The sequence below is a fragment of the Centruroides sculpturatus genome, unplaced genomic scaffold, assembly GCF_000671375.1.
Source record: "Centruroides sculpturatus isolate CEXI.00-Female unplaced genomic scaffold, Cexi_2.0 scaffold4, whole genome shotgun sequence".
Taxonomy (NCBI): domain Eukaryota; kingdom Metazoa; phylum Arthropoda; class Arachnida; order Scorpiones; family Buthidae; genus Centruroides; species Centruroides sculpturatus.
The window spans coordinates 1,517,248-1,529,262 of NW_019384444.1; the positions used below are offsets into that span (position 1 = coordinate 1,517,248).

Consider the following 12,015-nt stretch of genomic DNA (forward strand, 5'->3'; position numbering starts at 1 on the left):
GCGAGTGTGTGGGCTAAATTTGGAGAATCCGTGCTTCTCGCATGGACAACTGTATGTGGCCGGCTCACGCGTCGAAAAACCTTCCGATTTATTCGTGTACACACCAGAGGGAAAAACAAAAAATATCGTGTATCCACAAACACTCCAATAAATAAATAGAATTGAAACGACACTTTGAAATGTTTTCCCGATGAAAATGAATAATAATAATAAGTTTCAATAAAAATAATAAAATGTAAATTGAATTTTATCATAACGAATTTCCTTTCTTCTGAGATCGCAGCATTGCGCGACGGGTAAGCTAGTATTTCATAAAAAGATTTTATGAAAATAGTTTTTATGGTTTTTTTTTGTTAAATACAGCTTCAAGTATAAGTATTCAAGTATACAAACTTATGTACTATAATTTTAAATTATTATTAATGCTGTTCATTTCTTTACGATTTATTTAATGCTGTAAATTTCTGAAGATTCCAAACGTGTATAAGGTAAACTTCACTTTTAATCATAAACAACGCGCCCGACTTATTCCGAGCAGCCATATTGAATTAGCGCAAAGCTCAACAGCGAAATAGCTAGCACTCCGAGCTTACTAATTCTGTTAAAAATGGTGTCACACAACTTTAATATAAACGCCAACAAGCGCGGCACTCGGACGAAAGTATACGGTAAAATGCCGACAGTAAAATTAACTCAGAAGTAAACGCACCCTAAATCTACTCGATTGTTTAAATTGTGAATTAAAAGGTGAAATGATAGAAATAACTGTCTACCCAAAGCAATCCAAGAAAAATATTTCAGATAAGGCTGCACTAGCAACATTCATATCTTCGATTTTAGAAACAGCCATTTAGTTATAAACGAATCGGTCGAAAAGTCTAACGAAATAAGAATAACGATGACATCATTCCCGTTTAATTCGTTCGACTTTACGAACATACCCTCGGCCTCTATCTTCGTACTATTAATCGTGTAATTAGTCGTTTTCTTTATATAAACAAAAAGCACAGTATTATTAAATAATAATATTGTGTAAAAATGTGATCGCAAATGTTTTCGTAAAATATACAGTTATTTCAGTGACGGAGGAAGGGGCGGCAAAATTTCACAATAAATAATAATAATATCTTATAAAAATTTGAACCATTTCATTTCATATTTTTGTCGCACCTACGATTTGGACCGATTGAAATGAGCACGGAATTTTTAAATTGAGGGCGGCGAAATTTTCTTCCACCCCGGGCGACTGACACCCACGTTATGCCACTGGGTTATTCCGCGAATAATGCGTTATGGTAATTGCAGGCGTCTCATCGGCTTGCTTTTACTGAAAATTTTGTATTAAGACATTATCACACGTAGCATAAAAGTAACAGCTGGAAAATAAATCACAACTGGACGCATCTAGGTGTTTGACTCTACAGGAAATGTTATCCGGCTCGATCATCTGCCATATTAATCCAGATAAGTGCTAAAATGTTGTATATATAAAAAATAAATTACGCAGAAACCAATTGTGAGAAAAATAAATACGTTGCAGAAATTTTAAAATATGGATTTCCATATAAGGAAGTAAATGACGATCATCTTAGGTTCTTGATAGCCTGTCGCTCTGGAGGACCGGACGGGTAGAAGAACCCCAGGATGTTTCGGAGAATGATCTGTCCAGATATATCGGGCCCCGTCCTTTCACTCCCAAGCCGCCCCATTATGGATTTGGTTGAACCCATAATGGGCTCGATTTATTCTGACAATTATGAATATGCAAATATATAATAAAAGCACGTAAAATCATACGACTATTTTGATTTAAAACTTTTTGGATCAATATTATTAATATATTTATTTAGCANAATTTTTAAAATTTTATTTTATTTAATTTAAACACTTTTATACAAAAAAAACACACATTCTTAAATAAATACAAATTAACAATTTTTAATCAATTGAAATTGAAATGTTAGATTGATTGTATTTTTTTATTTTGTTCTAAAATTTGTTATTTTGCTGATTCCAAATTGTTTAAAAACTATTAAGTAAAATTTCAAATTTCTGAAATTGAGATTTTAGATTGATTGTATTTTTTTATTTTGTTCTAAAATTTGTTATTTTGCTGATTCCAAATTGTTTAAAATGTATTAAGTAAAATTTCAAATATTGCGTCTTGAAAAACTCGAAAAATATTTGAATTATTTTCGTGGTCGAGAGTATTGTCCGTTGCTACTTTAAAAGAGCGCCATTTCTCTCAGAGACGAAACGTGGCTTTGTTACTGATAAAGTAACGGACGTAAAAAGAAGTAAGTAGATTTATTCTTTATAATTAACGGGTTATAGTAAAATAAATTAGAAATAAGTAAATCATATTTTCAAGTTCCAAAAATGCTCTAGTGTTTTCTTGATTCTATTTTTGTAGGCAGTTCTTGCCGTTAAATTAGCTTAACAAAGTGATGTTGCAACTTTATCGACTGATACAGAACTAAAAAAAGCTTAAGCAATGGCGTCGTCGAACAGTGCATACTCTGTAAGTAATCCTACAATTTTTTGTTTATAGCATAGTTTATACGGATTATTCCCAAAAAATTATACGTGTTTTGGAAATATTCGAGTGAAATTAGTCTAGATTTGATTAATTTTATGTAAGAAAACCTCTCAAATAGCCGTACCCCCTAATCAGCACAAGTGCCCAATTTTTTATAAAACTCATCCCCACCCCAAAATTAGGCCCTTATATATATATAATAGTTGGAAATATAAAAAGTTTTTAAAATAAAATTTAACAGATGGCGCCACCAAAATTTTAAATGTTGCCGGGGAAGTTGAGCGAACCGTTGCTGGATTTTTTTCTTTGTTGTTAACTTTGCGGACAAGTGGTAGAAATGATGTAATAGTCTTCCAAATTTTAGTTTAGTAAATAAGTGGCTTATGATAAATGGTGAATATAATATTTTAATTATACAGTAATCCTTTTAAGGTTAGATTTACCTTAGGTAGCCAACATGGTCGCGCTTCGGACTGTTCGTGGTCCAGACTGACTCCTCCCGGAGGGGAGCCGCCGAGTGCCAAACGTCACTAGTTATTGATTCACGGTAGTTCTTGAACAAAATAAAAAATAAAAGAAGGAAATGTCTACTAAAAATGTAGCTAATCTAATGGAAACGAAGCACCACCATTTTGGAAGGTAAATTTGACCTAAAGGAATAAAAATTTAAATTAAGCTTAAATCATGGATCAAAAACACTTCTAAATCTCAATAAAATGAAATTGTACTTTAAAAATAGACCTTTTTTTATTGTAACAAATTTTAAAGCAATTGCTTGTATTTTTTCCAATCTTTTGACCTGTAATAGTGTTAAGTCATGGCAACACGATACTGGGCAATCTGCCTCGGGGGAATGCTTTCCGAGAGATCTTTTTAAGGGTAACTGGCTCCTATTCAGGTGTTACAGACGTGGAGAAACCCAAAAAACTCCACCCAGCCTGTCCTGGCAAGGCATGAACCACGACTGAACTCCCACAACCAATTGCAGAGACAGAGCTTACGTTAAACGACGTTTATCAACAGAACGTTGGTTGGCTGAACCACGGTTTAAAATGCGTTGCAAAGACGATGATCATCTATTTCTGACTGTTCTCTAAATGAACTTCGGCAAAACATTGGCTCTTACTTACTTTGCTATTACTCCCGTTTTAGGAATCATTTGGCCAATCAGGTTATTTGTTTGTGACATCAGAAATGGTCACCAGCTATATTCCAAAAGCTTCCAGAAATAAAATCTTAAGGCCGTCAAAACCATTGTTTGGCAATTAATGACAATCCTTTTCCATTTCGATATATGTAATTTTGTTGCCAATATGGTTTAAAATATGAAAAAATCCATATTTAGAAAATTTATACCAAATTTGTCTTCGGAATAGATTTTTAAGGAATTATTTCGACATCTTATTACTGTCGCCCTTCGTAATGATCAAAATGAATAATTTAAAATATTTTATTATTATTCTTACATTTTTTTTATATCTATAAACAGGTTTCTGTAATTATTAAAATTGTCTCATTTGTTTAACAGTACAATGACTTCGAAATGTATTAACGTTTTATAACCGACACAACACTTGAATTGTAAATAAATGCATCTGATTTAAATTAATTTGAAGTTTTAAGTCTTCACCTATTTGAATATCGAAATTGGAACATTTAAAACAATTTAAACTACAGTAATACCCCAAACTTACACAATAGGTGGGACCGAGCGATAACCGCATAAGTCGGGGTATAATTTCGCAATTTGTGTAAAATCCAAGTTGGATGTATGTAAGCTAATAAATGTTCTCGTTAATCTTATCTTGTCTTTTGATTTGTTCGTGATTAGAAGAAATCACCACATAGTCTCTCAAGTCTCCGTAAATATAATAAACACAGAAATGAACAACACAAAATAAATTGTGGCTATGTGTCGATTCCGCGCGACATGTCTGAACATGTAAGCCGAACAATAGTGTAGGGGGATTGAGTAATCGAGAGTTGCTTGGCATTCAAACAAAAGATGAATAGACTAGATTTGAAAATTGTGTAAGTCGGGGTACCATAAGTCAAGGTATTACTATATTTAATTTTGTTGTTTTTGTTCCAAGCAATTAATTAATGAATAATTTTGTCAATTCATACCATTTACAACATTTATCAAAGAAACGATATCTGTTTTTATCTAAACATTTCCACGAACAAAGCTACCACTTGAAAATCCCTGTAAACCTGCTGTCAAGTGAGTGTAGAAAATAGGTCAAATAACTTGTTTCTAATAGCTGTCGACATTGTGGCAGGCAATGAATGCCATCTCTGCAATGAAATTTTTCTGAACCGCAGTCTACCCAATCTGTAAACCACTGTTGGTCTCTAAATGTTGTCCGCAATCGGCTGCCAGTGTTCAGGGAATGGAACTGCTTGGTCACTGGTGGGCCAACTTTATAAATTTCATTTTGTGTATTTAAATGATGAGTTTATTAACTAGTAAAATCCTTGCAATTTAAATAAATGCATTTTCTATGGAAAGTTTTTGTCATCTGCTACAAAATCTCATTGCTTTGATACACTTACCAGTGACTGGTTTATTTAGTCTAAAATGTAGCATTGAAACCAACAGCAGTGCTGTGACTAATAAGTTTACAGATAACAATAAAGTCAAGATAGTCTTAATTTATTAAGACTATCTTCAGGTATCTTCAAACCTCCATCTTCAGGATGGAGGTTTTCTAACATATGGTTTGTGAACCTGTCAACCCAGTCCATTAGTTTCTATAAAATCAAATGACTCTGGTACAAAAAATTTATCGCTACTGTTAAATATCTATATGTAAACAATTGCATACAGTTCCTATCCAAATTAGATATCGACTGCTGATACAAGTATTTTTCAAGAGGCAATAATTATTTCAAAAGAAACACAAAATAGATGGAAAAAAATTTTTTTATTGCAATTGAAATATTAAAAAAACACTCTGCTAACTCAGACTAATAGGGGATGAAAGTTTGAGTTAGCAGTATTTTCTTAGACAACATAGAAAACAAGAACATAGATGTAAAGTAATTTATTACAATTACTTCTATACAGAAGTTTTACTACTAAATTTATTACTTGAAATGAGCTCAAAAAATTGATCATATACAGCAATAGTGTTTAGTAACTGACTACAGTTAATATAATGCATGATATTGCAAAGACTCCAACATACAATGTTGGAGTCTTTGAATATACAAGGGAAAACACTTATTAATTTCTTGGCAATAGAATTATTAAGTTGCGAATTTGAAAAAATTTGTCCAGTGTTAGTTGGGTGTTTACTATATTTTAATTTCCCAAATGTAATAGCATAGCAAGGGAAAGTATTTTATTTATATTTTTATGAAAAACAATGGCCATACAGTGTTCAGTCAGTGGAAGAGGAGGGAGAGATAGGAAAGATTCCTGTACATAATGTTACAATTCCCTCTATGATTAATGTTGGCTTGCAGTTTTTAGGCTGCAAAGCTGTGGGTCTAAAAGAAAATCTGAATTATAGCTTACATCAGTAAGTAGTGCAGTTACATAAAAGCTACATAGAGTGAAGTTTAAAGCTTAAAACTAAAGGTTTCAAACAAATACTAAAATAATACAGAAACTAAACTAGGTTATTCTGCTTCTTACAGGGCTTGCTAGCTTAACTGAAACAAGTAGGAGAAACAGTGAATATACAAGGGAAAGTGTTTTTTGCAAATCTCCATGTTTAGAGATCTCTGAATTCAGAATAGGCAAGCACAATTTTTTTTGCCTTTTTTTTCATCTATTTTTGCTTAATATCTCAGGATGGAATAAAGAAGCAAAATTTGGTATGGTGGCTTGTATATGAGTGACATTGATGTTATATATATATAAAAATGGACATGTATGTCCCTATATTTCACTTTTCCGCCAAAACTATACATTGCACGTGACTGGTGTTTGTATGTGGTGGTAGCCCCAAGTCTCCATTCGTGCATAGGGGTGGTTGCGTCTCGGTAGCTATAAGGGTGCGGGAGATATGAGGCTGAAAGTGGTTGAAAGTGGCTTTCTATTTCGAATTTACGTTTTGTTCGAATCTATGTTTCTATGTATGAATCTATGTATTCTTTGTTCGAATTTAATTCGAATATTGGTTCGATTATAGAATTATTGTAAACGTTCCAGAAACGTTGAAAATAGTTCGTTTGACTAATCGTAAAAATTCTCTAATTAGTCTGGAAACAGGGGACCTAATTCTTGCATTCTGTGAAAACGGGTAAGATTAGCTATAATGTAATTATCTTAATCTTCACTATTGTTACTTTTTGCCCAGCGAAGCGGGTCCTTGCAGCTACATTCTAGATTACTTACAAAAACAGTCTTTTTTTTATATATATATATATAAAACTATATTACATACAAATAAAAACCCAGCAAAGCGGGTCTATGCAGCTAGTTAAATATAAAACTCATCCCTGCCCTCAAAATTAAGCTTTATATTTTTAATTTCTATAAAATGGCAGTTTTTTTATAACAATCTTAAAATTGTGTGGGGACCATATGCTATAAGTTTTAACTTTTATAATTTTAATCACAATATATTTTCTGAATAAGGTTTATAGTAGACAGGAAAGTTATGCAACTCATTGCTGGATTTTTTTTAATATAGTTACATAATTTTATCGCTTTCAATATAAATCATTATCAGTATTCAGGTGAAGAGACACTGATTTTAAATAGTGACAATGCTCCCTATCCAGTTGCACATCATAATTTACATGTTGCATTCTTAGTAAATTAATATTTTTTTCCAAAAGGGAAATAACTGAATATGGTTCAGTTAGCTATCAAAAACATTGTCTGGTAGGCACTAACATCAGATTTAATTTTACTAAAATGAACTCAGTCATTTAAAAGAAATTTACAGGCTTTGTGAATTTTTTTAAAATACAATGGATTGGGTTCATTAGAAAAGTATATAAATATATTTCCCAAAAAAGTTGAAAAATGAAATTTCAGTGCTGAATCCAAACAAATGTCTACAAAGGCTTCACACAGATATAGGGCTTCAACAAACAAAAAAAATTTGTTTATTAAAATTATCTTATGAATAAAAACTTTATTTTAAAATTAAAGCAGTGAAATGATGTGATTTTAATCCATTCTCTGAGTCTGTTCTGTTGTTATCATTGTCAATCTCCAAACAGTACTGAGGTCACAGTATTAAGCAGCAGAAAAAGATATAGTAGAATGCTTTCTACTGTATTTTCAGGAGGTCATCCTTAGCTGCTGTGTGTTTGGAGAATGGTATCAACAGGGAGAAACTTGTTTCTCTGGGAGACGACAATTTATAATCTGATCACTGTATTTTAATGATTTGATTTTTTTAAAATATTTTTAGTTTATATTTATAGCAAGAAATTTTCTTTAAAACGACACAGTAGTAATTTATATATGTATATATTTTTTTTTACAGAATTGATTCTTCTAATTAAGAAAAACAAGAAATTTTTCAAACAAAATAGAATTGGGAAAAATTTATGTTACCTTAATGTTTATGAAAACTGTCTGTTTTCAAAAATGGTTTCCTAAATGTTTTCCTGTGATTGGAGGTGCCCTGGATGTAACGGAGCATGCATTTTGCAGCTTGCTGGTGTGTATTTTTATCATGTATTGAATTGGCTCAATATGTTTACTGTGTAGTCAATATCAGGTCGATTCTGAAAAAAATAATCCACGATATGGACCCGAAAATGTATTTTGAATGCGAATGTAAAAACTAAGACACGAAATTTTCGAAAAATGTATGTTTTATTTAATAATCTAAATTGTAAATAATATTTTAATTTTTGTTTTTAAAATTGTCTGTTGCATCATAAAAATTTATATAAAGCAAGACAATGAATAAAACTAATTATTCTTCATATTAATATCGGAGGAAGAAGACTGAAATAAGTCGATCATTTCATATTGTAATGGATCTCAAAAACGTAGCCATGCTAGCTCATAAAGTAGATGTAGATTTTGATTGGAAAGAATTCTCTAGATTAAATTTGACAGAAGTAATAAGATGACTTAAGATAACGTTGATTGGGATATTTCTGAAAAGAAAAACAATCTTGGAAATAGTTAATAAATTCATTACTAACATAAAATTAAATTGGAATAAAATTTGAAAAAGCAGACGTTACTCTCCTGATTTTATACAAAAATATGTTCATCGAATTAATTGGGACGATGTTTGCCGTTATCAACAGCTAACAGAAAACTTTTTTACTCAATATCATGATCGTTTAAACTGGGCTCTTGTTTCTCGACATCAAAGGCTGTCAATAGATAACAGCGAAATATTAGTATCATGAAATATTACGTACGTGGTATTTATATCGCCGTGTAATTAATAAAGTAGTCCAAAATATTCATAGATATGGAATTAAGTCACTACTTACATCCTAACATTTTTGCATTTTTCTTCTACAAATTTCGAATGTTTTGTTCGAATTTAATTCGAACATAAAATTCGAATATTGGTTCGATTATAGAACGATCGTAAACGTTCCAGAAACGTTGAAAATAGAGAGGTTGAGGCGCACGTTTTAAACGTGTACGTGTGACGTTCGGCGCCGCTTTCCCGTAAGCCTAAAAGTTTGACGATGGTGTTTGGAATGTCGAGCGTGATTCCACCGACTATCCAAACACCATTGTCAAACTTTTAGGCTTACGGGAAAGCGGCGCCGAACGTCGCACGTACACGTTTAAAACGTGCGCCTCAACCTCTCTAATAGTTCGTTTGACTGGACGTGAACAGGAGACGTTCAGAAATAGAATCGGGACCAGGAAGTGTTAATATAAAGCGGCATGCAAGATTTACAGGTGGTTTTTTGCGCTTTTGCGGGAAATCGAACATATTTTTATGCTCATGTAAAAATTTTCTGGAAACGGGAGATCTAATTCTTGCATTTTGTGAAAACGGGTAAGATTGGCTATAATGTAATTATCTTAATCTTCACTATCGTTACTTTTTGCCCACAAATAAAAACCCAGCGAAGCGGGTCCTTGCAGCTAGTTCTATATAAATTAGAATGTAATCTAATTTATTTTTTTATCAATTAGCACTATAAAATCCTGGAATAATGACACGACAGAATGACTAGGTATGGAATATTCAGATATATTAGGCTTTACTTTCAATAAAATATTCAATGATTACTAAGAAATGATTAATTATAAGAGTCTTTACTCTTATAATTGTTTTTCAAGTGGTAAAGTAGGCGAAATTTTAATTAATAAATTGTTATAAGGAGATAAATGCTTTATGACAAACGTAGAGCCATCACAAACTCTATCTGCAAGTAATCATTCTGTATGGACTTGTGTGTATAATGATGGCAGTTATTTATCTAGCTGGATGTACAGTACTTGTATGACTAGTTACTCATTTTTCTTAAATTTTCGTCATGTGAAAATGAATATAACGAACGGTTTGATACACGGACAATCTCGATGCATCACGTTTTCGTGTACAATACATCGCATACAGCTTCAAACTACTCTGGTTTGATGACAGTCAACCACTGCACAATATCTGAACTGGTTTTATAAGGCATGTCGCCAATGAAAAACTAAAAATTGTAGACATACATTAACAACTAGCAGTATCTTAATCACTGCCAAGACATGTCGTTTGGCAGAATTCAGAAACACTATCTAGAAACTTATGGATTGCGATGGAAATATCTGCAGATTTCGGATCAGAATTGTGCGTAAAAAGAAACAATAAGATTACGAGGGAAAAGATAGCGTAGTGGGGGCGTAAAATTTCACAATAAATAAAATCTTGTAAACATTTGAACCATTTTATTTCATATTTTTGTCGCACCTACGATTCGGACCGATTGAAATGAGCACGGAATAGTGTTACCATCCGGACAGTCCTAGAATCGACTCGCTGTCCGGATGAACTATTCATTTTGTCTGGGAATATCGTGCGCAACCTGTTGACCTTTTTTTTTCTTGTACGATTTATTCGTATATATATATACACCTCCAATATCCAATAGGGTTAAGTCATCTACATTACTTGCATTACTCCTACCCAAGTCTCCCTAGTCGCTAACTGTAACTGATTTAGAACCGGCATGCACTGCACATTATTCTTCGCATTGTAAAATGGCATACGCATGCGTCAGGAACTTCTGTCCGAACAAACCTCACCTGCCGTCCGGATCAGCGATTTTAAAAAGGTGGCAACACTAGCACGGAATTTTTCATTAATTTATTCTGTTACGGAACTGAATTTTACTCTTTTAAATTGAGATACCTAAATAAGGGGGTGGCGAAATTTTCCTTTTCCCGGGCGGCTGACACCCACGCTACGCCACTGAAAAGATATAACAATTCTTGACCTCCAAAAACTTTTTGCATACGGGATTGACGGTCGATAACAATTCTGATAAAGGCCATTCAATTTATACATTCAACTTTTAATCGTTAGAAATATTTTAAAAAAGAAAATGTCACCAATAAAAGTTTTAAATTATATTGAAAAAATAATTTAATTGAAAAATTTCCAAACGTTCTAATATTATTGAGAATTCTTTTAATACTTGCCGTGTCCGTTGTTAGTGCAGAACGATCTTTCTCAAAATTAAAACAGATTAAAAATTATTTACGTTCAAAAATGGCGCAGGAAAGGTTGACATAATCAGTAGTGGGGCGGCACTTTTTAGGGTGCGGCAAAATTTCACAATAAATAATAATATCTTGTAAAAATTTGAACCATTTTATTTCATACTTTCGTCCACCTACGACTCGGACCGATTGAAATGAGCACGGAATAGTGGTACCATCCATCCGGATAGTCCGGGGATATCGTGCGCGACCTGTTGACCTTTTTTTTTTCTTGTACGATTTATTCGTATATATATATATATATATATATATACACACCTCCAATATCCAATATAGCTAAGTCATACGTTACTCCTACCCAAGTCTCCCTAGTCGCTACCTGTAACTAGCTTAGAACCGGCGTGCACTACACATTATTCTTCGCATTGCAAAATGACATACGCATGCGTCAGGAACTTCTATTCGAACAAACCTCACCTACCGTCCGGGTCAGCGATTTTAATAAGGTGGCAACACTTGCACGGAATTTTTCATTACTTATTCTGTGACGAAACTGAATTTTAGTCTTTTAAATTGAGATACCTAAATAAGGGGGGCGAAATTTTCCTCCGTCCCGGGCGGCTGACACCCACGCTACGCCACTGGACATAATTGGCTGTATTATCGACTGAACAGAAAATTTCGACGATATTAGAAGTCGATTCATACAATGTTTCGCTTTTTAATATATTTTTTAAAAATACATTTATTACGTATTTGTATTTATGTGAGAATAGTTTCACTTTTTGTCTGTAATAAAGTTTTTCGTAATATTTTATGTGCGATTATTTATTTCATTTCTGTTGTCACGCCTCTATAAAAAAAAGCG

At 32.8% G+C, this 12,015-nt stretch overlaps 1 long non-coding RNA gene across 1 annotated transcript; it reads left to right on the forward strand.

Annotated features, from left to right (window-relative positions):
• Positions 1–2,183: 2,183 nt before the first annotated feature.
• LOC111620304 lies at positions 2,184–8,377 on the forward strand. Its single transcript, XR_002755898.1, has 3 exons — positions 2,184–2,297; positions 2,414–2,521; positions 7,993–8,377. It is a non-coding gene; the product is annotated as an uncharacterized LOC111620304 (long non-coding RNA).
• Positions 8,378–12,015: the final 3,638 nt, after the last annotated feature.